The 24,733-nt window shown below is 35.7% G+C and overlaps 1 protein-coding gene across 3 annotated transcripts in view; it reads left to right on the top strand.

Annotated features, from left to right (window-relative positions):
* Positions 1-24,733, top strand: part of Eea1 (early endosome antigen 1) — a 133,405-nt gene that overhangs the window by 11,715 nt on the left and 96,957 nt on the right. The gene's annotated exons all lie outside the window — the stretch shown is intronic.

Genomic DNA, 24,733 nt, shown 5'->3' with positions numbered 1-24,733 from the left:
TGACCTATTTCCTCCCAGTTAGTCCATTCAGATTATTAATCCATCAAATGAATTATCCACTGATTAGGCTACACCTCTCACAAGCTAATCATTTAATCTCCCGCATTAACACGGGAGCTTTTGAGGGATACCTTATATCCAAATGATGAATGTCATCTGTCATTCTTGGACCATGTTTTTACTTTTGTTTTGGTACCAGGGATTGAACTCGGGGGCACTTGACCACTCAGTCACATCCCAAGCCCATTCTTGTATTTTTATTTAGAGACAGGGTCTCACTGAATTGCTTAGCACCTCGACGTTGCTGAGGCTAGCTTTGAACTTGTGATCCTCCTGTCTTAGCTTCCCGAGCTGCTGGGCTTATAGATGTGTGCCACTGTACCTGGCTTGGACCATGTTTTAATAACTTATTGTTTTCAAGTATTATAAACTTCCTCAAATTAGTTTAAATTGAAAGGAGAATTTATTGTAAGATTTCAAAGTGATCCAGGAATGAGAATTCCTATATAGTTAGTTTGATCTCCAGAGAATAGGACATGGAATAGTGTCAGAGATAGAGGTAGCTCTTTTCTCTGTCTGACACTCTCAAGGACTAGTGAATTCATGTTCTGCTTTTCTGTGTCCATCCTTCACACCACTGCTTACTCAGTAGCTCAGGATTCCAAATGGCCATCTGACATGATTCTTCATGCCTTTCACTTGAGCTTTGCATAGAAAATTGGTCTGGTATCACATATCCCAAATCCCAAGAGAAGAATTTGAAACATCTTTCTCATCTTTTCTTGTCAAGTCAGCACAGGTCTCTGGCCAATAGACTTGCTTCCTCTGGGTCAAGTGTCAATTGCTGGTCTAGTCAATTGAGGTTGGAGATGGGGTGGAGTATTATAATTAAGATTTCCTGTTCTAGAAATTGTGGCACCATGAAACACATCTGTGTCAGTTTTCTGTTACTGTAACAAATACCTTAAAGAAACTTAAAAAGGGAAATGATTTAATTTGGCTCATGGTTTCAGAGGTTTCAGTCCGTAGTGGGTAGACCCTATTGCTTTCTGGAATGTGACAAGGCAGGATAATAAGGGTGAGAAGAAGCTATGAATCTCGTGGTGTCTGGGAGGCAAAGAGAGAGAAGGGAACAGGATTCCAATATTCCCTTCAAGAACATGTCCCCAGTATGATTGGAAGTCTTCCAACTAGGTCCTGCCTCTTAAAGGTTTCACCACCTTCCAATAGTGCAGTGGACTTTTAACATGGACCTTTGGGGGACACATCCATCCTGTAGCAACATCATAGCAACTTCTTTTACAGATTATTTTTCTAGAAATAAACTTTTCCATGGCTCTGAAACAGTGATAATGGTTCTGATTAGGTGGTTCATTAAATTAAATAGTTAAATAACTACCAGATAAGGGTGAGGACCAGATTTGGACCCAACAAATTAGTTCAAATAATAGTATAAGGATGATTATAAGGATACACTAGATCATAAGAAAGATGGAATTTCATAGAACTCCAAAAGCAAAAATGTAGTATTAAGCTGAGCCTCTGTGATTTTTATTAAATTACATCCACTGCTATGACCCCTGTTAATACTTTAACAGATATCTATGCAACTATATCAATCATATTATTATATTAAATTTAAGCAGTCATAGGGCATGCATACCAAAGTAAGATTTTGGGATCTAATTCAATGGAAGATTTTGCAGGAACCAAAGCAGTGCTGTTTCTGTCAGGGCTTTATAGATTTTCACTGTAGGGTTCAGCTGTTAAAGGACTCAGGAATTCTTCATTTGTTTATGCCCTTGGGTCTATATTCTTCTGTTTTTGCAGTCAACTAATTTTCTTATCATTTAGTTTTTTTTTCTTTCTCCTAATTCTCTTCATAGCTTTCACACACTGAGAATCTATGGTCTTTTGAAATTTTGGCTGTGTTATAAATTTGTTTGCTCAATCTCCTCATGCACTATTAGTTTATCTTATTACTACTCAGTTTATCAGTTTAGTGCGAGGTTCTGTAACTAATTGTTTATTCCTTCATTGTTTGTAATTCAAAGGCCTAAGCATGGGACTCAGCTATAATTGTTCATTCTTGTATTGGAACAGACTTTTAGAATTTTTTTTTTTTTTTTTTTTGCCACTTGGCCATTTTATTGATTGCTAGCCAGCTTGTGTTTAGCTGCTGTTGAATCCAAGTGATCATAACTGGTCAATCAGCAATAGGCATGAGTCATATAACCTGGCCATCTTTGTCTATGTTCTTACAATGGAAGACCAGTTTACTTTGAGATGCATCACAGCCCTTGCATGCCCTATGACTGATTACATTTAATATAATAATATGATTGATATAGTTGCATAGATATCTGTTAAAGTGTTAACAGGGGTCATAGCAGTCGATGTAATTTAATAAAAACCACATGCTTTTCCTCATCTCAGTTTTTAATATCAAACTACGTTTGAAAGTTTTACATAAAGTTTTTTCAGAGTCTCAGTAATTATTTCGGTTTTACTAGCTAAATAATATTTAGAAGTTGCCTTTTGTTTTGACATGGGGTCTTGTTAGGTTGCCCAGGCTGACCTTAAACTTATGATCCTCTTGTTTCAGTCTCCTGAATAGCTGGGATTATATATATATGCGCTGGCTACCACACCCAGTTTGGAAAATGTTTTAAGAATTTTTACCTTTAAACTGGGTGTGGTGGCACAAGCCTTTAATCAAGGCCAGCTTCAGCAACTTACAAGATCTTGTCTCAAAAAAAAAAAAAAAAAAAAAAAGAAAAGGCTGGGGATGTGGATCTGCGGTAGAGTGCCCCTGAGTTTAATTCCCAGTACTGAAAAAAAATTTTTTTCTTTATATTGTTCTATGCCAAATATATTGTCATGTGGAATGGATTAAATGGTAGATCATATTGAATTAGATCTGATAAGGAAGTATGGATTTATTTGTTCTATAAAATTTGTTTTTTTTTTTTGCTATAACCTTATTATATCTTGTTTGCATCTATCTTAATATTTTAAGCCATGACTTAGTTTTAAGTATAAAACTTTTAAAATAATAAGATGATATGTTTCTGATTATAAAAATAAATTGTGCATATTACAGAAATTTGCAAAGTTCAGAAAAGTAAAATTGAGAAGTAGCATAGGGTTGTGGCATAGTGGATGTTTAAATACAAGCTTTGAAGTCAGGTGGAATTCCAGCTCTGCTCAGTATTACATTTGTGATCTTAGCTAACAACTAAGTTAGCTTCTTTGACCTTGTATTTTTCCACTTGGCTAAATAGGCATAATCCTTTGTCTTTACTGAAAGAATTATTGCAAGGATTAAATGATTTAAAGCAAACAAAGTGCATACAATTGTGATTGTCTTAGGGGCTATTATTATTCTTAACTTATCCAGCAGACAATCAATTGTTATTTCTTCAACTAGTATAAAACTTACTTCTTATATGTGTGATTTTTGAATATGCAAATAATATAGAGGAAGTTTATATTCTGAGCTTTACAAGAAGAACTTCAGTTATTTATTTATTTATTTATTTGGTTACCGGGGATTGAACTCAGGGGCACTCAAATACTGAATCACATTCCCAGCCCTATTTTGTATTTTATTTAGAGACAGCATCTCACTGAGTTGCTTAGTGCCCTTGCTGAGGCTGGCTTTGAACTTGTGATCCTATCTCACCCTCCTGAGCTGCTGGGATTACAGGTATGAGCCACAACGCTCAGCTATTTTTTTTTTCATTTTTTTTTATTGGTTGTTCAAAATATTACAAAGCTCTTGACATCTCATATTACATATATTAGATTCAAGTGGATTATGAACTCCCATTTTTACCCCAAATACAGATTGCAGAATCACATCGGTTACACATCCACATTTTTACATAATGCCCTATTAGTAACTGTTGTATTCTGCTACCTTTCCTATCCTCTACTATCCTCCCTCCCCTCCCCTCCCATCTTCTCTCTCTACCCCATCTACTGTAATTCATTTCCCTCCTTGTTTATTTTCCCCATTCCCCTCACAACTTCTTATATGTAATTTTGTATAACATTGAGGGTCTCCCTCCATTTCCATGCAATTTCCCTTCTCTCTCCCTTTCCCTCCCACCTCATGTCTCTGTTTAATGTTAATCTTTTCTTTCTGCTCTTCCTCCCTGCTCTGTTCTTAGTTGCTCTCATTATATCAAAGAAGACATTTGGTATTTGTTTTTTAGGGATTGGCTAGCTTCACTAAGCATAATCTGCTCTAATGCCATCCATTTCCCTGCAAATTCCATGATTTTGTCATTTTTTAGTGCTGCGTAATACTCCATGATGTATAAATGCCACATTTTTTTTTATCCATTCATCTATTGAAGGGCATCTGGGTTGGTTCCACAGTCTAGCAATTGTGAATTGTGCTGCTATGAACATCGATGTGGCAGTATCTCTGTAGTATGCTCTTTTAAGGTCTTCAGGGAATAGACCGAGAAGGGCAATGGCTGGGTCAAATGGTGGTTCCATTCCCAGCTTTCCCAGGAATCTCCATACTGCTTTCCAAATTGGCAGCACCAGTTTGCAGTCCCACCAGCAATGTACCAGAGTACCCTTTTCCCCACATCCTCGACAGCACTTGTTGTTGTTTGACTTCATAATGGCTGTCAATCTTACTGGAGTGAGATGGTATCTTAGGGTGGTTTTGATTTGCATTTCTCTGACTGCTAGAGATGGTGAGCATTTTTTCATGTACTTGTTGATTGATTGTATATCCTCTTCTGAGAAGTGTCTGTTCAGGTCCTTGGCCCACTTATTGATTGGGTTATTTGTTATATTATTGTCTAGCTATTTTGGTTTTATTTTCATCTTTTTTAATGTTAAGGTAACAAAGCAAGTAGAGACATTTGGAACCAAAAGACCTCTGAGTTTTTGGGTCCTACCTCTGCTCCCAGTGTGATTTTAAGAAATGGGTCTTCATTTTCCCTATCTGTCCCTATCTATCTGTTCCCTATCTGTCCAACTAAGGCACCCTCTAGGAATCTCTAAAATGTTTTTCAGCATAAGAGTTTTATTTGACCTGGGCATGGTGGCAGGTGCCTGTAATCCCAGTGCCCCAGAATCCTGAGGCAAGAAGATCACAAGTTTGAAGCCAGCCTCTGCAATTTAGCAAGGCCCTAAGCAATTTAGTGAGATCCTATCTCAAAAAGATTAAAAAAAAAAATGTATTGGGGCTCAATGGCCAAGTATCTCTAGGTTCAATCCCTGGTAACCACCCCTTACTCCCTCTCCCCCCAAAAAGTTTTAGTTGAAAATCAAGGAAGAACGAGGATTTTGAGTGCAGTTTGCTTGCTAATATATAGCATTTCAGGTATATAACAAATCCTGATATCTTTTATTCTATTCTCTAGCACCTTTGCTGAGAAAAAATGCCTTCAGGAGGCAAGGACACTGATGAAATTTGATAAAACTATGTAAAGTGACTGTCACAGCAGCACCAGTCACATTATAGTCTACAAAAGATATTAGACTTTCTTCTAGTAAATTTTCCCCCTAGTGTATAGCCCTTATGGTGTCTCACCTGTAAGTAAGGTACATTGTTGTTGTCATTGTTGTTATTATTTGCAGTACTGGGGATTGAACCCAGGGCCTCACATGTATAGTCAAGTTCTTTATCTCTCAAGCTACATATTCAGGCCAGGGTACATTATTGTAGTATGACATCTAAGTTCCATTCAGGATGGAGACACATTCCCCTAGCTACCTGGAGTCATGGCTACATCTGTCTCTCTCTTTTTTTTTCGTTCTGGAAATTGCCCTAGCAAAAAAAAGCTGTCTCATCCAAAATTATGTCCCCTTTTTGGAAGCAGCCTATACTTCATTATTGGTTGCTGTGGAAGATACAAAGAATATCCATTTTGTTGAGTAGGGATTTAGGTAGAGAACCATCCCAGCTTCAGAACTCTTAGTGGGATTAGCTCAGACTGCTATGGCAATTGTGATACTGTTCACTACTGTCAGTTTCTCCCTCAGCCCAATCATACTATTTCCCCTACGCCCACACAGATGTTGTCCCTGAGATCACTTCCCCAGAAACCCGCTTGTAGATTTGTCTTGAGTCTGTTTCCTTGGGAACCTGAATTATGACGATCATCTACTATCTGGATAGTTTTTGTCTGGGATTTTTGTATCATAGAAAATGATTATATTTAGGATGGATCTTAATGTTATGAATTTTGTGTTCTACTCCTTTGAATTTCTTCTTTTTATTTTTGTGTGGTGCTGGTGATAAAACCCCAGGCCTTGCACGTGCCAGGACAGTACTATACTATTGAGCAACACTTCAGCCCTGTGTTCCACTTCTTTGAAACAAATGTTCTACCTATCTTTTTTATGTCAGGTATTCACAACCAGTAGATTAGAATTTGTTAGATTATGAAGTGCTATGTAATAAACTTTTTTTTTTTTTTTTGCACTGGGGATTGAACTCAGGGGCACTCAATCATTCAGCCACATCTCCAGCCCTATTTTGTATTTTTATTTAGAGGCAGGGTCTCACATTGTTGCTTAGTGCCTGTCCGTTGTTGAGGCTGTCTTTGAACTTGCAATCCTCCTGTATCAGCTGCTGGGATTATAGGTGCTACCACACCCGGCTTATGTAATAGGTTTTCAGTTCCATTTACTTGGATTTTGAGCATGGCCCACACATGCTCTGTTTAGAAAATTTTATTGTCAGCATCTTTCCCTGTTACCTTAAGTGATTTTAAAACTAAGGAAAAAAACATGACTTCTCAAAACTAGACCATGAATTCTTACATTGGTGTCTGTCTATATTTGATGAATCAAAACATTCTGTACTCTCAATTTGCCATCTGTGTGTGTGTGTGTGTGTGTGTGTGTGTGTATAAAATATATGTGTACATATATATAAATTTTAGTTATATGTATGTTGGGTATTTTAAAAGCTTTTTCTCTTTTACTTAATATTAAATTATTGTAAGATGTCTATAAACCTAGTTTAGTTACTGTAACTTTTTATCTATAATTAGTTATAACTGTCTTAGTGTTTTACTGACTGGACTGTTTTTTTTCCCCTCCTGGCTTGGCTACATTTGAGAAGTAAATTACCTTTGCCTAATTGTTAATAGCCAGTAACTTAAATTTTAGAGTTTTGATAATGACCAGAAGAGAACTACTCATTTATAGAAATCAGCAATATAACTGATTTAGTTTCTGTAGACTTTTAAGTTAGTTTAGGGCCTAAATGAATCATGGAATGAGAATTTGAAGTTGGAAGGACTTATGATGTTGTCCTGTCCTTGTAGTTTATCAATGAAGAAGTTCAGATCAGAGAATTTGTCTTGATTGCAATCAGAGAGATGAATGAGAAGCATTTTGAAATTGTAGAGAGAATATAGATTGAGACCTTGGAAACCTAGCTTTGGGTTACAATTTACCATTAGATAACAGAGTAATATCAGGCAAGCCAGTTATTCTTTCTAGGGCTTAGTTTCTTCATCTATGAAGTAATGCAACTAGAACAGATGATTTCTGAATGCCTTCAGTGTCCCCCCTGCTGTGGTGCTAGGGATCGAACCTAGGGTCTTGTGTATGTGAGGCAAGCACTCTACCAACTGAGCTATATCCCCAGTCCCTTCTTTCCAGTTTTCTTTTTTAAATACTTTTTTTTTTAGGTTGTTGATGGACCTTTATTTTATTTGCATATTTATATGTGGTGCTGGGAATTGAATTCAGTGCCTTACACATATGAGGCAAACGCTCTACCACTGAGCTGCAACTGTAGCCCCTTTCTTTCAGTTTTAAAGTTTTGATTCTAGGTCTTTTTTGGGAGAGAAATAGGTAATATGTGTCTACTTTTTGTTGTATATCACAAAGTCAGGCACTGATTTAAACATCTTACATTTATTTTTAATCTTCACAATGCTTTGGAGAGACTGAAATTATTAGTACCATTTTACAAATGGGAATTTAAGCCTTAGAGAATAGCCTTAAATAAATTTACAGAGTTTATAAATGGCTAAACTTGAAGTTAAATGAATGTTTGTATAATTTCAATTCCACATACTGAATCATCATACCTGGTGGACCTTTGGTTTTTGGAATACTTGATTTACCCTAATGAAAATAAGAGCCAGTTGCATTTAGATAGGTATATACTTCTGATCCTTTTCTCCTGCATAATGTAGCATTGTGTACTTGAAGGCCATACAGAAAAGATTTAGGAGGCAGATGTGTTTGGTGTGCTGACACTTAAGAAACTTTGGAGGGTGGAGTCAGGTGCAACAGTGTGGATAGCCTCTTGGAGGCCACTTTTGAGAGACAAATTGAATATTTGCATTCAAATTAATGTTAATAATTGAACAAAATAAGTGTTTACATTTGCTTGCTTATTTAAGTTGTAGACAAGTCTAGGTTAGGCAGCATTGCTCAAAGTTCAGAAAATAGGAATTGTATTCAACTGAAAGTTGTTGTAAATGGGTTAGGGTTAAATGTGGTATATTTGTACTTGTTGTACACGGTTTTCTGATGAATTGAAAAGTATCTGTGGAGTGACATGGAGAGTTCCTGGTACCATACATTTTCTAGGTCAAGGTTGAAATACAAAAGCCTGAATAAGCCTACTTCAGGATTTGATATCAATCAAGTTGTATTCAGTTTTACAAAGGTGGAGAAATAAGAAGAAATTCTGAAGACAAAAAAAGTAATCATAATAGTTATTATTATGAATATTACTTTTCAAGGTTAAAGATTCAGAGCAAGAATAAAAAGGACTTAAGAGAAATTATGTATTAAGTTTGAAGTTAAGAGCTAGGAGTTAGGATTATCAGTATAGAAGGTGTAAATGGAAAAGTAGAAAGCCCCTATCCCAGCAATCATTGCTGATGCTTTCTTGTGTATTGTTTCAAAATTTTTATTGTTAGTATGTATCAACATTATAAAAACATAGTCACACTCTTTATATGAGTTTGGGTGTACCCCTTTTAACAGTTTGCAGATCTTTTAAAAACCATTTGTTTTTTTTTAGAGAGAGTGGGGGGGGAGAGAGAGAGAGAGAGAGAGAGAGAGAGAGAGAGAGAATTTTAATATTTTTATTTTTCAGTTATCGGCGGACACAACATCTTTGTTTTATATGTGGTGCTGAGGATCGAACCCGGGCCGCACACATGCCAGGCGAGTGCGCTACCACTTGAGCCACATCCCCAGCCCCAGTTTACAGATCTTTTAATAGTACCATTTTCAGAACTAATTTTATTTTTAAGAACTACGTTATCAACTTATTTAATTAGATACCTATTAAAGGGCATTTAGTTCTTTTCCAGTTTTGCTATTATAAGCAATGCTACAAATAACTTGTTTTAAAGTATATTTGTGAATTTCATTGGGTAATTTCCTAGTAGCAACTCAGAATATATATATAGTTATACTCTCATAAATAGTATTTGAGAGTGCTGTTTTTTTAACACAATTTGATCTAAGGTTATTGTCAAAGAATAAAAGCATCTTTATTTACTACAGTACCTTCAAAATCAGATTGAGAGTTGTCCATTAGTCTTCTAGTTTTTTTTTTTTTTTTTTTTGGGTACTAGGAATTGAATCCGTGGGTATTTTACCACTGAGCCAGTCCTGTTTTATTTTTTGAGACAGATCTCACTAAGTTGCTGAGGGTCTCCCTAAATTGCCCACAATGACTTTGAATATGTGATCTTCCTGCCTCAGTCTCTTGAGTTACTGGGGTACAGGCATGTGCCACCATGTCTGGCATATAGCACCATTCTTTTGTGGATGGGGACCTGGGCTGGTTCCATAATTGGGCTATTGTGAATTGTGGTGCTTAAACATTGATGTGACTATATTGTTATAGTATGCTGATTTTAGTTCTTTTGGATAAATACTAAGGAGTGGGATGGCTGGTTCATATGGTGGTTCCATTCCTAGTTTTTTTTTTTTTTTTTAATTTTTATTTTTAGGAATCTCCTTACTGCTTTCCAGAATGGTTGTACTAATTTGCAGTCCCACCAACAATGTATAGATGTACCTTTTCTACCACACTCTTGCCAGAATTTATTATTTGTATTCTTGATAATTGCTATTCTGACTGCTGTGAGATAAAATTTCCCTGATTATTAGAGATGTTGAACATTTTTTCATGTATTTGTTATTTACCTATTTTTAATCAGGTTGTTGGTTTTCATTCTCTTGACAGTGTGTTTCACAGAGCAGAATTTTTTAATTTTAATGAAGCCCTTGTTAGTTCTTTCTTTCATGGATCAGGCCTTTGATGTTGTAAATAAAAACAAAACTCATGGACGTGAGCTGGGGATATAGCTCAGATGATAGAGTGCTTGCCTTGCATGCACAAGGTCCTGGGTTAAATACTCAGTACCACACATACACACAATAAAAAAAAGAAAGTCATGGACAAACCCAAGGCTATCTAGATTTTCTCCTGTATTATTTTTCATGATTTTAAGATTCTATGTTTTATATTTAGATTTGTGATCCATGTTAGGTTAATTTTTGTGAAGAATGTAGGGTCTGTTTAGATCCCTCCCACCCCCATCCCCGCCAGGTGGCTGTCCAGTTGTTCTAGCACCATTGTTGAAAACTATGTATATTGCCTTTGCTCCTTTGACAAAGATCTGTTGAATACCTCATGGATTTTTATATATTTTATGAGTGCATGGATTTATACATATTTAGTCTGTTTCATTCAATTACTATAGTACTATAGTAAATAATATTTGCTGATCTGCAAATTATTCCAACTTTAGCTAGTGGGAGTACCTTTAAGGTGACTTTTTGTCATTAAAGAAAACCTTAGAAGATGGAAAGATCTTTCTTGTTCTTGATAGGCAGAATTAATATTGTCAAAATGACCATGTCACCAAAAGCACTATATAGATTTAATGCAATTCCAATTAAAATCTCAAGGACATTCCTCATAGAAATAGAAAAAGAAGTCATGAAATTCATCTGGAAAAATAAGAGACCAAGAATAACCAAAGCAATCCTTAGTAAGAAGAGTGAAGCAGTTGGCATCACTATACCAGACCTTAAACTATACTACAGAGCAGTTATAACAAAAACAGCATGGTATTGGCACCAAAATAGATTGGTAGACCAGTGTTACAGAATAGAGGACACAATGGTGCAGAATAGAGGATACAAATAATTACAATTATCTAGATGAACTCTGTGAGGGCAAAGAGGAAAAGGGGAGGGAGGGGAAGAGAGGGACCATGGGGGTAAGAAAGACAGTGGAATGAGATGGACAGCATTACCCTAAGTACCTGTATGAAGACCCGAATGGTGTGATTCTACTTTGTGTACAACCAGAGACATGAAAAATTGTGCTCTATATGTGTACTATGAATTGAAATGCATTCTGTTGTCATATATAACAAATTAGAATAAATAAGTAAATTAAAAAAAAAGAAAGTACAGTATTAGTGTTTAATATCTTCCATTCTTTTTGACACAAACTCTGTCAGGTTTATCTTGTATATTTCTTCCCCATATCTATAACTAGGCATTTGTTTAAGAAGTTTTGTCTCCTTTTAAAGGGGAGTGATGTTTAGAAGTTATAGTATGAATATTTAGGCGGTTCATTACTTCTGGGTTATACTGACTGAGAATAAAATCAACCTAGGTGAGAATAAGAAAAAAAATTGATTTATTTCGGGCTAAGTATAATCCAAGAAAACACAGATTCAGGCAGTCTAGAAAGTGTATTTCCAGGTTTTACAAAATGGTTTTTGCATTTACAGCTTAAAGTTGCAAAGGGTGGTGATGGTTGTATCATTTGCTTATCAGGAATTGTTAAATTGCTTTTTAAAAAAGGATTGGATGTTGTTTTAAACTACAGGTAATTTAAGGTAAGAATGGCCTCCCAAAGTTTTTTTTTTTTTTTCTTTTGTCTTTTGAGAGAAGGTCTTCCCATATTATCCATGCTTGTCTTGAATTCCTATGCTTATGCCATCCTATTGCTTCAGCTTCTCCAGTAGCTGAGACCACAGGCACATGCCATCATACTTGGTTCTGACACAATCCTGAGTGCCCCAAACCAATGCTACTATATTTTGATTTTTTTTCCTTGACAGTTGTCTTTACTTTTAAGCTTTTGAGTAATAAGAACTAAGATATATGTATTTTTAAGTGAAAATCACAATAAAACAGAAGTTCAAATTTAAGATTATAAAATGGATTTTATTTTGATTATTTATATATTTTTAATCTTATACTGAATTGGTTTTTAATATTCACATAATTACTTTTTCCTAACTTCACATAAAGTAGCTTTATAATAATAATACTAATATTACTGTTAAGATTATTGAATATATTTTATTGTGTTAGTTTTAGCAGTTCTTTTTGTTCTTATATAGTATCACTAAGGATCTATAATCAAAACCCTGTGTTCTTAAGTACTCTAAATATTTTCTCTCTATAGTTATGACATCAACATAATATTCAATTAGGTTTTAAAAACTTAAAAATATAATTAATAATACAATATACATAAAGTAATTGTACATGGTGGTACATGCCTGTAATCCCAGCTACTTGATAGGCTGAGCCAGGAGAATTGCTTGTTCAAGGTCAAATTGGAAACTTAGTTCAAGATCAAATTGGCCAAACACTGTCTTAAAATTAAAAAAGAAAAATAAAAAGGACTGGGAATGGAACTCTCTGGTAAATTGCCCCTGACTTCAATCCCTAATATCACATACACACACCAAAAAATTTACTGATTTATATCTGTATCTATAAATATCTACACATATATAATTATATATAATACAGAACTTATAATTTTTGCCATTCTTATTTGTATAATGCAGTGGCATTAATTATATTCACATGGTATACAATTATTGCAACCATTAATTTCCAGAACTTTTTTTTTTTTATCATCTCAAAGTAAAACTCTGTGCCCATTAAGTAGAAACTTTTTTCCTTCCCTATGCCCTAGCACCTGGTAACTACACTATTCTGTAATTTGACTATTGTTAAGTACCTCATGTAAGTGGAATCATGTAGTATTGGCTGTTTTGTATCATCTTATTTCACTTAGCATAATGTTTAACTTCATGTTGCAGCATGTATTAGAACTTCCTTCCATTTGATGACTGACTATATATTGTATTAATACCACATAATTGTTGCAGAGTTTATGCCAATTAATTTTTTTTTTTTTTGCAGAAAAGTTGGATGCAACCGTTATGTGAAGCTTTAAAAAACTTGCCATTCTTACTTACAAATCATTTATTATTAAACTGTCTTTGGTGCTAGAATAGAATGCATGGAATACTCATGAATATATGTTAGTGGGGTGGTAACCATTATGTGGTAATATTTTGGTTATCCACCAATCCATTGACGGACATTGGGTTGTGTCTACCTTTTAGTTGTTGCGAATAGTGAGTGCTGCAATGAATGCTGGTATACAAATATCTGTTTGAGTTTGGTTAGGTTTTGACACAGTTTTTTTTTTTTTTTTTTGTTAAGCAAGGATATTATCAACTAAACTAAAGAAAAGAATATTTTCCATGGAATGGTAAAGAGTTGAGATGAATGAAGGATTTGGCTTTAGTCGTCATGTTATTTGAAGTGCTGTGGGAAACCTATTATTTGACATCTTAGGTAGCAACTGGGAATGTGAGTGTGGAGGTATAGGGTGCTAAATTTGGTCTCTCTTTTATAGTTCAGATGAGAGATGATGACAACTTGAATTAAGATAGTGACCAAGGAGATGGAGAAAGGAAGATAGCTGCAAAATTTATGTAGGCAGTTAAATTAACTTGGTGATTCAATATGAAGGTTAACTAAGAGAGAGGAGTTAAGGATGATGCCATGGTTTTAGGCAAAATGAGTGTGTTCTATAATCTGAGATAGGGAATGCAGTTGGGAGAAAATTTGTGAGAAAGGATAATTAACTTGGTTTGGATAATCTGGCTTTTAAGTGTTTTCAAGGCATTCAGGAGGAGATATTTAGCAAAACAGGAAAATATGAATTTGAAGTTCAGCCGAGGTCAGGATTAGATTTAAGGTCTTAGTATTGTCAGCAGTGTTAGTAATTAAAATTAAAGGAGTAAATGAAATTACCTGCAGAGTATATTAGTTAAGAGGTTAAGTATGAAAACTGCCTGGGAACCTCTCCAATGCTTTATATGAAATTATTTTATTTCATGAAATAGTTTTTGTCATTTACAAATGTATCTTTCACTTCATCTATATGTTAGAAACTCTTGATGGTAGGAAAGAGGTAGTGAGAACCCTATGATAGCTTTGGTTATCCATTTGTAATACAAGGCTCAATTAATAATGCATTTAGAATATGCTTCTCAAGGTCTGCATATAGTAGATAGTTTTCCATAATCTTTGAATTAGTGCAAATCTTTCTAATTTGTTTTTATGGTAAGATGAGGGCAAAATTTAGTAGCAAAATTAGTGCTGAAAGGGATTTCTTATAAATCTGTAAGATTCTGAAGTCAAATATAATTTAGTTTTTAATACTTATATCCCTTCAGTTTCAGAAATAATTTTAGTTGTATATATTATCTGTTTCAGTTCATTCCTGCTGCTATAACAAAATATCTGAGACTGAATAATCTATAAAGAATAGAAATTTAAGATGGGTGTGATGGCAATTACCTGTAATCCCAGGTATTTGGGAGACTGAGGCAGGAAGATAGAAAATTTGAGGTCAGCCTGCACAATTATTTAGTGAGGCCCTATCACAAAACAACAACAACAACACAGGAAAAGGCCTGAGGATGTAACTCGATGGCACAGAACTTACCTACCACGTGAGAGGACCTGGTTCAGTCCTTAGTACTGCTAAATAAATAAAAAAGATTAGAAATGTATTTCCTCATAGCTATGGATCAAGGTTCCAGATTTGGTGTCTGGTGAGGGGTGCTGCTTTCTTCTCCAAGATGGTGCCTCTTGATGTATTATCATTACAGTGGAAGGGGCAAAAGGAAAGAACAACTGCCTTATACCTCTTTTTTCTTAATTCCATTTATGAGGTTTCTACTTGCATGATTTAACTCATCTCTTAAAATCCCTACCTTTAAATACTTTCATATAGGGGATTTAGTTTCAACATATGAATTTTGAGGGTATACATTTAGACCACAGAAATGGTTTTTCAAAGATTTTTGTAAAAGTGAAAATTTGATTTTAGTATACTCACCTTTTGCTGAAAGGTTAATCTGTTGTTAACTCAGCTTTTGCTGATTTGCCCTGTTTCCTAGAGTGGTATGGGTAGCTGGGATTATAAAGTGGGATTATAAAGTGTATGCTGCCATGCCTGGTCATATTTGACTTTTTCATTTAAGTTTTTGCAGAGATTAATGCTGTCTTGTAGTTTTTGGTAGTATGAATATTTTTATATTACCAATAGTCTAGGATAGTCTATATATTGCTGGCATCTGTTCTTATTTAGTTGAAATAATTTTGATCTTCCTAGTTTATTACATAGACCTCGTAAAACTTGCAGTTTCTTGAAGAGAAGTGAAAGGAGCTTCTTTTCTAATTCATTTTAAGCCCCTTTCAGTGTACCTTGGTTTAAGCTTAAGGGGGTAAATCTTGATAGGTAGTTCAGGTTGGGGACTGGTTGTTAGAGGAACTAACCACAGGATTAGTGGTGTGGAAATTTTAGCCACACCCTCCAACTACTAGGAATGGAGAGGGGCTAGAGATCCAGTTAGTTACCAAAGGCCTACATAAATTACTCATTAACTCCAGTTAATTACTCATGCCTACATAAAGCACCTCCATAATGATGGTATTTAGAGAGCTTCTGTGTTGTTGAATTTGTCCACTGCTGGGAGGTACTGTATCCCGCCCCTCACTAGGACAGAAGCTGCTGTGTTTGGGATCCTCCCAGACCACATCCTATGTTCTTTTTCATTTTGCTATTCATTTGTAGCCTTTATAGCAAACATAAGTAAAATGTTTTTCTGGGTTCTTTGAGCTGTTACAAGACTTAAGGAGGGGGGTCATGGGAGCCTTTGATTTGCAGCCAGGTTGGACAGAAGTGTGGGTAACCTGGGGATCCATTGCTTACTATTGGCATCTGAAGGAGGTGGACATTCTTGTACTGATCCCTTAATCTGTGAAGTTTGCACAATTTCCCTGTATTGTTGGAACTGAATTAAGTGTAGGACATGCACTTGGTTTCCATAGAGAATTGAATTGTTTGGTGTGGGAAATTTACATATTTGGTTCAGACTGATAGGGAATAGAGAAATAGTTTTTAGTTGTTTTTTTCTTTTATTTGGTTTATTTGGTTGTAGCCACTAGGTGTTAATGGTAGGTGCTTAACTATTATAATTTTCTGAATCATTTTGTCTAGTCCAGATATTTAAAAATTTTTACTTTTTAAAAATCTGAAAACTTTTTAAAGAAATATCGTGATAATAACGAAAAATTTAGGAGGAGATCGATAGGTGGTTAATAAAATCATGTTAATACAAATGTTATCTTTTCACTAACAAAGCAGGAAAAAAGTAATAATAATCATCCTAACATGAAGCTAATCAGTCTTATTTGATTACTTTTTTAATATCTTTGTATATTTATTTTTATATAATTGAAGTCATAATGTATACCAACTTTGTACTTTACATCTTTTATAAGTTCAGAATTGTATCACATGTGTTATCATTTTTCTATATAGCCTTTCTACTTGATATTGTTCAGTTAGCTGAATGATTATATCATAGTTTAGTTAGCATATCTCTGGGTTTGAACATATAGGTTGCTTATAATTTTTCTCTTTTGTAGATAATGCATTGCTTGGAATACTCTTTCAACCTTTCCTGGAAAAGTTCTGATAAAACTTCAAGCCCAAACACAGTGATTTGATGGGGTTTACAGTGTTTTAAAAAAAGTGTCACTTATGGCCAGGAACAGTAGCTTTGTTCTGAATTCACATAGTGACTTCTTACTAAATGTAGGACATTTTTGATACTGATTGTGGAACTTGGTTGGTACTACTTCTTGTAGATCCCAGAGCCCTGTATGCTTTTGTGTATTTGTTTTAATTTTTGTCATCTGGTATATTTAATCTTGTTTTTGAAAATGGTTCTGCCTTTTTTAAAAAATATTTGTTTAATTGTAGATGGACACAATACCTTTATTTCATTTATTTACTTTTTATGTGGTGCTGAGGATCGAACCCAGTGCCTCATACATGTAAAGAAAGCACTCTACCACTAAGCCATAATCCCAGCCCTGGTTCTGCCTTTTTAATGTTTAAACATTATTGATCTTTCATTGATCTATAACTGGAGGAGAGGCAGTGGGTTCCATGTGAACCCTAAGTGCCATTAGCACTGGCGTTCTGCACATAATTTTTTTTCCATAGCACATTTAAGTGTTTTAAGTCCCCTATGCTATTCCACATTGTCAGTTTAGCCTATAAGGGTGTGTGTTTGTGTGTGTGTGTGTGTGTGTGTGTGTGTGTGCACGTGCGCGCATGGGCATGTGCGTATCCTTTTTAAATATATCTTATAACTTTCCATTGGGCACATTTATGTATGTTTCTTTAAATAGTGTTCTTATTTCTGCCTCTCTTTGTGCATTTTTTCCCCATTTAGTTGAAATGATTGCTGTTCTATTTAATTAAATTTAACTTTAATTTCAAGGAATAAGTGTTTTTTCAATTACCAGAACTAAGCATTGATCTCTCTGTGAAAATTCTGTCTGCACTGAGAATCCCCCCAAATAGCATTCTGCCCCCAGCCCCCGCTTTTTTTTTTTTTCCTATTTACTTCCTATGTCTTTTTGTGTTCATTGACTTGGTATCCCCAGTCAGTTTGTGGTCTTCCTGAAGGTATGGTCCTTGTTTCTCCTATTAGTACACTCACATTTAACTTGCTCCCATTTGGCATTCAGGGCCTTGTGGGGTTTTAGTTATTCATGATAGATGAAACATACCTGCTGTATCTATTGAAAAAAACATTAACAAAATGAATGTATTATGTGCTTTTGGGTTACTGTAAAAGATATCTAAATTTATGTAATAATTTTTCTAAAAACAAAATTTGGAAGATAATTATTTTTCTATCACTTTAAACTTTTAGCACTAATTATTTTTATATTTTTAATATTTATTTTTTAGTTGTAGTTGAACACATTATCTTTTTTATTTTAATATTTAATTGATTTTATTTTTAAATATATGACAGTGGAATGTGTTACAATTCTTATTACACATATAGAGCACAGTTTTTCATATCTCTGTTTGTATATAAAGTATGTTCACACCAATTCATGTCTTCATACATGTACTTTGGATAATGATGTCCATCACATTCCACCATCATTTGCTAATCCCCTGCCCCCTCCCTTCCGCTCTCACCCTTCTGCCCTGTCTAGAGTTCATCTATTTCTCCCATGTTCCCCCTCCCTACCCCATCATGGGTCAGTCACCTTGTATCAGAGAAAACATTCAACATTTGTTTTTTAGGGATTGACTAACTTCACAGCATTATTTTCCCCAACGCCATCCATTTACCTGCAAATGCCATGATTTTATTCTTTTATTGCTGAGTAATATTCCATTGTGTATATATGCCACATTTTTTAATCCATTCATCTACTGAGGGGCATCTAGGTTGGTTTCACAGTTTAGCTATTGTGAATTGTGGTGCTGTAAACATTGATGTGGCTGTGTCCCTAGTATGCTGTTTTTAAGTCCTTTGGGTATAGAATAAGGAGTGAGATAGCTGGGTCAAATGGTAGTTCCATTCCTAGTTTTCCAAAGAATCTCCATACTGCTTTCCACGTTGGCTGCACCAATTTGTAGTCCTTCCAGCAATGTATCAGTGTGCATTTTCCCCCACATCCTTGCCACCACTTATTGTTGTTTGTCTTTATAATAGCTTATTTTTACATAGTGCCGAGGATCGAACTCAGGGCCTCAGACGTGGTAGTCGAGCACTCTATCCCTGAGACACAACCCCAGCCCACTAATTATTCTTATCCTATTGTTTTTGTGAAATAAAAATTATAAATAGAAAAGCTAGAATGCTTTATTTTGTTTTGTTCCCTCAAAGTCAGTGTCATTTCTACTTCTCACCGAAATAATGTGACTGTAGCGGAAGGACAGAACAAGAAGTTCTTTGACAATATAGCAAAAATTAGGGGAAGAATGTTTAAAAATGGGATCAGAAACCCATATCTTGGCCGGGTTTGGTGGTGCACACCTGTAATCCCAGTGGCTTGGGAGGCTGAGGTGGGAAGATCATGAGTTCAAAGCCAGCCTCAGCAAAAGCAAGGCGCTAAGCAACTCAGTTGTCTCTAAATAAAATACAAAATAGGGCTGAGGATATGGCTCAATGGTCTAGTTTTCCTGAGTTCAATCTCCGGTACCAAAAAAACCCAAACCCAAACCAAAAACTCTCCATATGTTATGATGATTTGCCTGTTCTTTCTCCTTTTACTTTCCATGTCTCTTGGGCTTACTTATTATTATTATTTTTTAACCAACATTATTTTAGGCAAATTTGCAAAAGGGAGCCCAGCGTGGTGGCTCACACCTATAATTCCAGGTATTGGGGAGACTGAGGCATGAGAATCACAAGTTCAAGGGCCAGCCTGGGCAACTTAGTGAGACTGTGTCACAAAATAAAAATACGGGCTGGGGATGTAGCAGTGGTAAAGTGCCCTTGGGTTCAATTGTCAGTACTGGGGAAAAACAAAAACCCAAAACAAAAACTTGCAAAAGGGTATTTTTGATGGTGGTAATAGGGTTATTTATGTATAAGTACAATATTTCTTTTAATTCTCCACTTCCTTTCAGGCAGGGTAAATCTCAAGTTAAAAGCCACCTGGAATCTGGAAAAAGAATAAATACTTGGGCAAAATATAGCTTTTGTTTTTAGTATCTTTAGGGATTGAGTCACTAGCTTTTAAAACTGTTTTAGTGTGTTGCTGCCCAAATGTTAATGAGTCAAATGTAACAATTTTGTATATTTATTGTTTATTTTATTTTTTGGTATAGGCAACTGACCTAGGAGCACTCTACCACTGACTATATTCTCAGCCCTTTTTATTTTTTGTTTTGAAACAGGGTGTCATTAAGTTGCCCAGATTGGCATCAAACTAGAAATCCTCCTGCCTCAGTCTCTTGAGTCACTGGAATTACAGGCATGCATCACCACACCGGGCTGCAACAATTAATTCCTTTTTAACCTTTTCATTGTTCATTCTTTGCCACATTAATGTGTAGAAAGTTTTGGAAAGTTAGATTTTTGGGAGAACTTAAAAAGAATGTGGAAACCAAGGCCTGTTCTTCCATACTTCACCAGGAAATCTGTGATACCCTAGATTAAGAACTAAAACCTTAGGATACTATTTCTGAAGGCTATTGAACTCCTTTAGATAAATCCAGAGTAGGAGAAATCTTGGATCTATGTACCTTTTTGTGTCCATGGTAACTAAGGATACATCATTGGAAAGAGTCAAGAGTACTGCTTCCTTTTTCATTTGACTCTTGGTTCTTTTGTTCTAAGTTTCTTTTTTCTGTAAAGCTGGCTTGAGGTCAGCATAATGGATTAAAATAACAACAATAATGAAAAGCCTATCAGTGCAGAGGCTAGGAATCTCCAATTTCCTTCACCCAGATATGTTCCTGGAGACTTGGACCTATCACCAAATACTCAAGATATAAAGGATAAATTCCACCAATGGGACAATGATCCTCTGAAGTATGGAATCATCATCAGAGACATTGGAAGGGACACCTGAGAGTCCTGTGGTTGAGGCTTTACAAGATCCTGTTGTGCCTTTAGTCTGCAGAAGAAAGCTAGACCCATTTCCCCAAAGCATAAGTACCCTAAGAAGATAATAAGTACAAAGAGAATAAAAAATGAGAAAGTGGGGGGGCCCACTGCCCTCTTCCTGAGCCAAATTGTTCTAACACCTTTAGTACCTCCACAAGTGAAGATGAGACTATAGGTTAAAAAGCTGACCTACTTAGTGCCCAGGAAGATGGTCCTTTTAGATTTCAGAGTCACAGGATGAGGGTGCCTGTTTTGCCTCAGGAATGTTGGATCCAGGTCTGAGGTCCAGGAAACTAGGTCCTCTTTTCTTGTAGTATTGTTCTTGGTGTAACCACCACTTTGCTTTGGTCCATTCCTAATCTGTGTTTGCCAGACCTTCTCAAGGTCTAGGAGAAAGGACAGGAGAAAGGGCAGCACAAGCTAAGGGCAGGAGGTCTGACCTGCTCAGGGGTTTGTGCAAAACCAAAGTGCAAACTCACCAAAGCTGGTAGGAAGTTCAAGTTTAATTTCATACTTTTCTCTGAATGTTGCTTTTCCCGTTAGTTGAGTTTTTGTCTGTCAAAGAGATAGAGAGCTGCTTTTATGCTGAGATCCTCAAGCCTAAAGAAGTATGAGATCTTCAACTCCAAAGAAGTAAGAGATCCTTAAGTCTAAAGAAGTAAAAAGAGTAAATTTGAGGCTTTTTTTTTTTTTTTTTTTGTACTGAGGATTGAACCCAGAGGTGTTTTACCACTGAACCACATCCCTAGTCTCATGAGCTAAGCTGCTGAGACTGGTCTCGAATTTGTGATCCTCCTCTATTGCATTTAACTTTCCCTAGTATCTCTTACATTGACAACCAAAAGGAGAATGACTCTTCAGGTACAGCTCCTTTTTTAAAAATTTTTATTTTATTTTATTTTTTTAACTTTTGGCTAGAAAGGCAATTGAATTCTTCATCTTCAGTGCTCTTTCTGAATTCTTCCACTTTCAACTTGATTTGGATAAGCCTCAGGGTATGGTAGCAGCAACTATTCATGGACAAGTTATAAAGATTACCTCCATCTTTAGCTAATGTTTGGTTGGTAACCTTTTTTTGTCATTTCTTAGTAGGGTACCTGTCCCTTCTGAAATGTGTCTTTGGGGTTCTCTAGCCATATGTGTTAGAAAGTTATATAAGATGATGGTGCTTCCTTGTCAGTCTTTAGTCCAACTCTCACAGAACTCAGAGTTCTGAGAATCCTAAAGAAGAAGTAAGTACCGGTTGGATATCCTTTTTTGGAAATCCTTGGGATTGCAAGTGTTTTAGATTATTATGTTTTGGATTTGTATATATGTAAAAAGATCTCTTGGGAATGGGACCCACGTCTAAAATGCATTTATGTTTTATCTCCACCTTCTGTAGTAGCCTAGAATTTTATATAATATTTTAAATATTGTGTATGAAAACCCAGAGAAAATTTTTTACTTCTTAAATCATGTTGGTGCTCAAAAAGTTTCAGATTTTGGAGCATTTCAGATTGGGAATGTTCAACCTCCACTTTAAAAGAAGTTCAAGGTCATTTAATTTCTCCCTTGTTATCTTGCATGCTTAGTTCATCTTCTCTCTTCCCAGGATATAAAATAAGTATTTAAATTAATCTTATATCCTCCTTTGAAGGGAGTATATTTAAAAAGAGTTTGGATTTCCTTGTCACTTTAATTACCTGCTATTATTTTCTACTCTTCCCAATTTCTCTATTTATAAAAGACTAATATAAGGAGAAAATATAAATAAATGTGCAAAATATCTGCCTCAGGAAATAAAATTAAAGGCATGTAGATTGTCCAATTTACTTACAAATATAAAAATTTTTTAATATTGAAATAATTTAACTGTGATTTAATTTCTGAAAAGAAAGTATAGCAAAACAAAAATGGAAAGCCCAAACCTCATAACCCTTATAATCTTGTTTCACTATAGACATCATTATTTGCATTTTGGAACTTTACTTACTGGTCCTTTACCCAACTGCCCTGCTGCTCCTGGGGATTGAACCCTGACCTATATTCCCCATCTCATTTTTTGGTACCAGGGATTGAACCCAGGGGTGCTTAACCACTGAGCCACATCCCCAGCCCAATTTTGTATTTTATTTAGAGACAGGGTCTCGCTGAGTTGCTTAAGGCCTCACTAAGTTTCTGAGGCTGGCTTTGAATTCACTATCTTCCTGCCTCAGCCTCCTAAGCTGCTGGGATTATAGGTGTGAGCCACTGCACCTGGCCTCCATCTCTTTTTTAAATATGGATTTTAAAAATTATTTTTTGAGGCAAGGTCTTATTAATAAATTGCCCAGGCTGTCTTCAAACTTGTAATCCTGCTTCAGTCTCTCAAGTAGCTGGAACTACAGGCATGCTATACCAAATGTGACAAGTCTTATTTTTTTATACAAACAGTTTTTAATGTAACTATAGCATGCATATTTTCTATTTTTAATGTAATTTTAGTAATCATTAATTGATCAATTTAAAATAGTATCAGCTCATTACTATTTGGCATTTAGGTTGACTCTTTAATGGTGATATGCAGGGTGCTTGTGTGTTGAGGCAAATGTATAATGAGTTGTTCTCAATCTTGGGTGCCTGAGGTGCATTTCAGTGGAGATGGATGTCTAGCAGAGAAGCAGTATATATCAGTGATTAAGAACCACATTGCTAGAATTAAGTCAGGTGTGGTGGCGCACACCTGTGATCCCAGTGGCTTGGGAGGCTGAGGCAGGAGGATCTGGAGTTCAAAGCCAGTCTCAGCAACAGTGAGGTGCCAAGCAACTCACTGAGACCTTGTCTTTAAATAAAATATAAAATAGGGCTGGGGATGTGACTCAGTGGTTGAGTGCCCCTGAGTTCAATCCCTGTTACCAGTCATTGTCCCATCCCGTCCCCACCACCGCCAAAGAACCACACTGATAGAATGACTTTGGGCAATCTCTATGCTTTTTTTTAAATATATTTTTATTTGTAGTTGGATACACTATCTTTATTTAATTTATTTTTATGTGGTGCTGGGGATCAAAACCAGTGCCTCATGCTGTGAGGCAAGTGCTCTACCATTGAGCCACAACCCCAGCCCTAGTCTCTATGCTTTTGTTTTCCCATGTGTAAAGTAATAATCATGCTAACATGTAATATGTATTTTTTTTCTTTTTTGGGGTACCAGGGATTGAACACAGGGCTCTCAACCACTGAGCCACATCCCTAGCCCTATTTTGTATTTTTTTTAGAGACAGGGTCTCACTAAGTTGCTTAATGCTTCGCTTTTGTTAAGGCTGGCCTTGAACTCGTGATCCTCCTGTCTCAGCTTCCTGAGCTGCTGGGATGACAGGTGTGCGTGCCACACCTGGTTGTAACGTGTATTTTTTAAAAAAATATATGTTTTATATGTTGATGAACCTTAATTTTATTCATTTATTTATACATGGTGCTGAGAATCGAACCCAGTGCCTGTACATGTATTTTTGATGAGGATTATTGATTCAGTTCTTGTGCAATGGGTCTCTTCTTAGGCAGGTTTTAACTAGATGTAAAATTCACTTAAAATAACAGCTAGGTATTAACAAAAGATAATGCTAGATGATAAATGCTAGTAGGAGGGAAAAAAAGATATTTTAATGCTCCAAAATGTGTCTTGGTGGTGCCATATCAAGTATTAGAGACACACTGGTACTGGATGACCTGAGTGGTAGGTGAATGGGTGGCTAGATATCTGGGGCTGTTTTTTTTTTTTTAGCACTCCTCAAATAATTGTAGTTTGAGTTTGTGTTGTAAAGAGAATATTGCAAGAGGAATCAGAAGATCAGCATTTTAGTTCGGCTTTTTTTTTCTGTTTTTTATTGTAGTTGTTGTTATCAGTGTAATCATTAAGAAGTTACCTAGCTGCTTTAAATTTGTTTTCTCCTCTGTAGAGGTAACATATGTCT

Source organism: Callospermophilus lateralis, chromosome 4 (genome assembly GCF_048772815.1).
Source record: "Callospermophilus lateralis isolate mCalLat2 chromosome 4, mCalLat2.hap1, whole genome shotgun sequence".
NCBI classification, from domain to species: Eukaryota; Metazoa; Chordata; class Mammalia; order Rodentia; family Sciuridae; genus Callospermophilus; species Callospermophilus lateralis.
The sequence above is the reverse complement of the archived record's forward strand: the minus strand, read 5'-3'. Positions and strand labels throughout refer to the sequence as shown.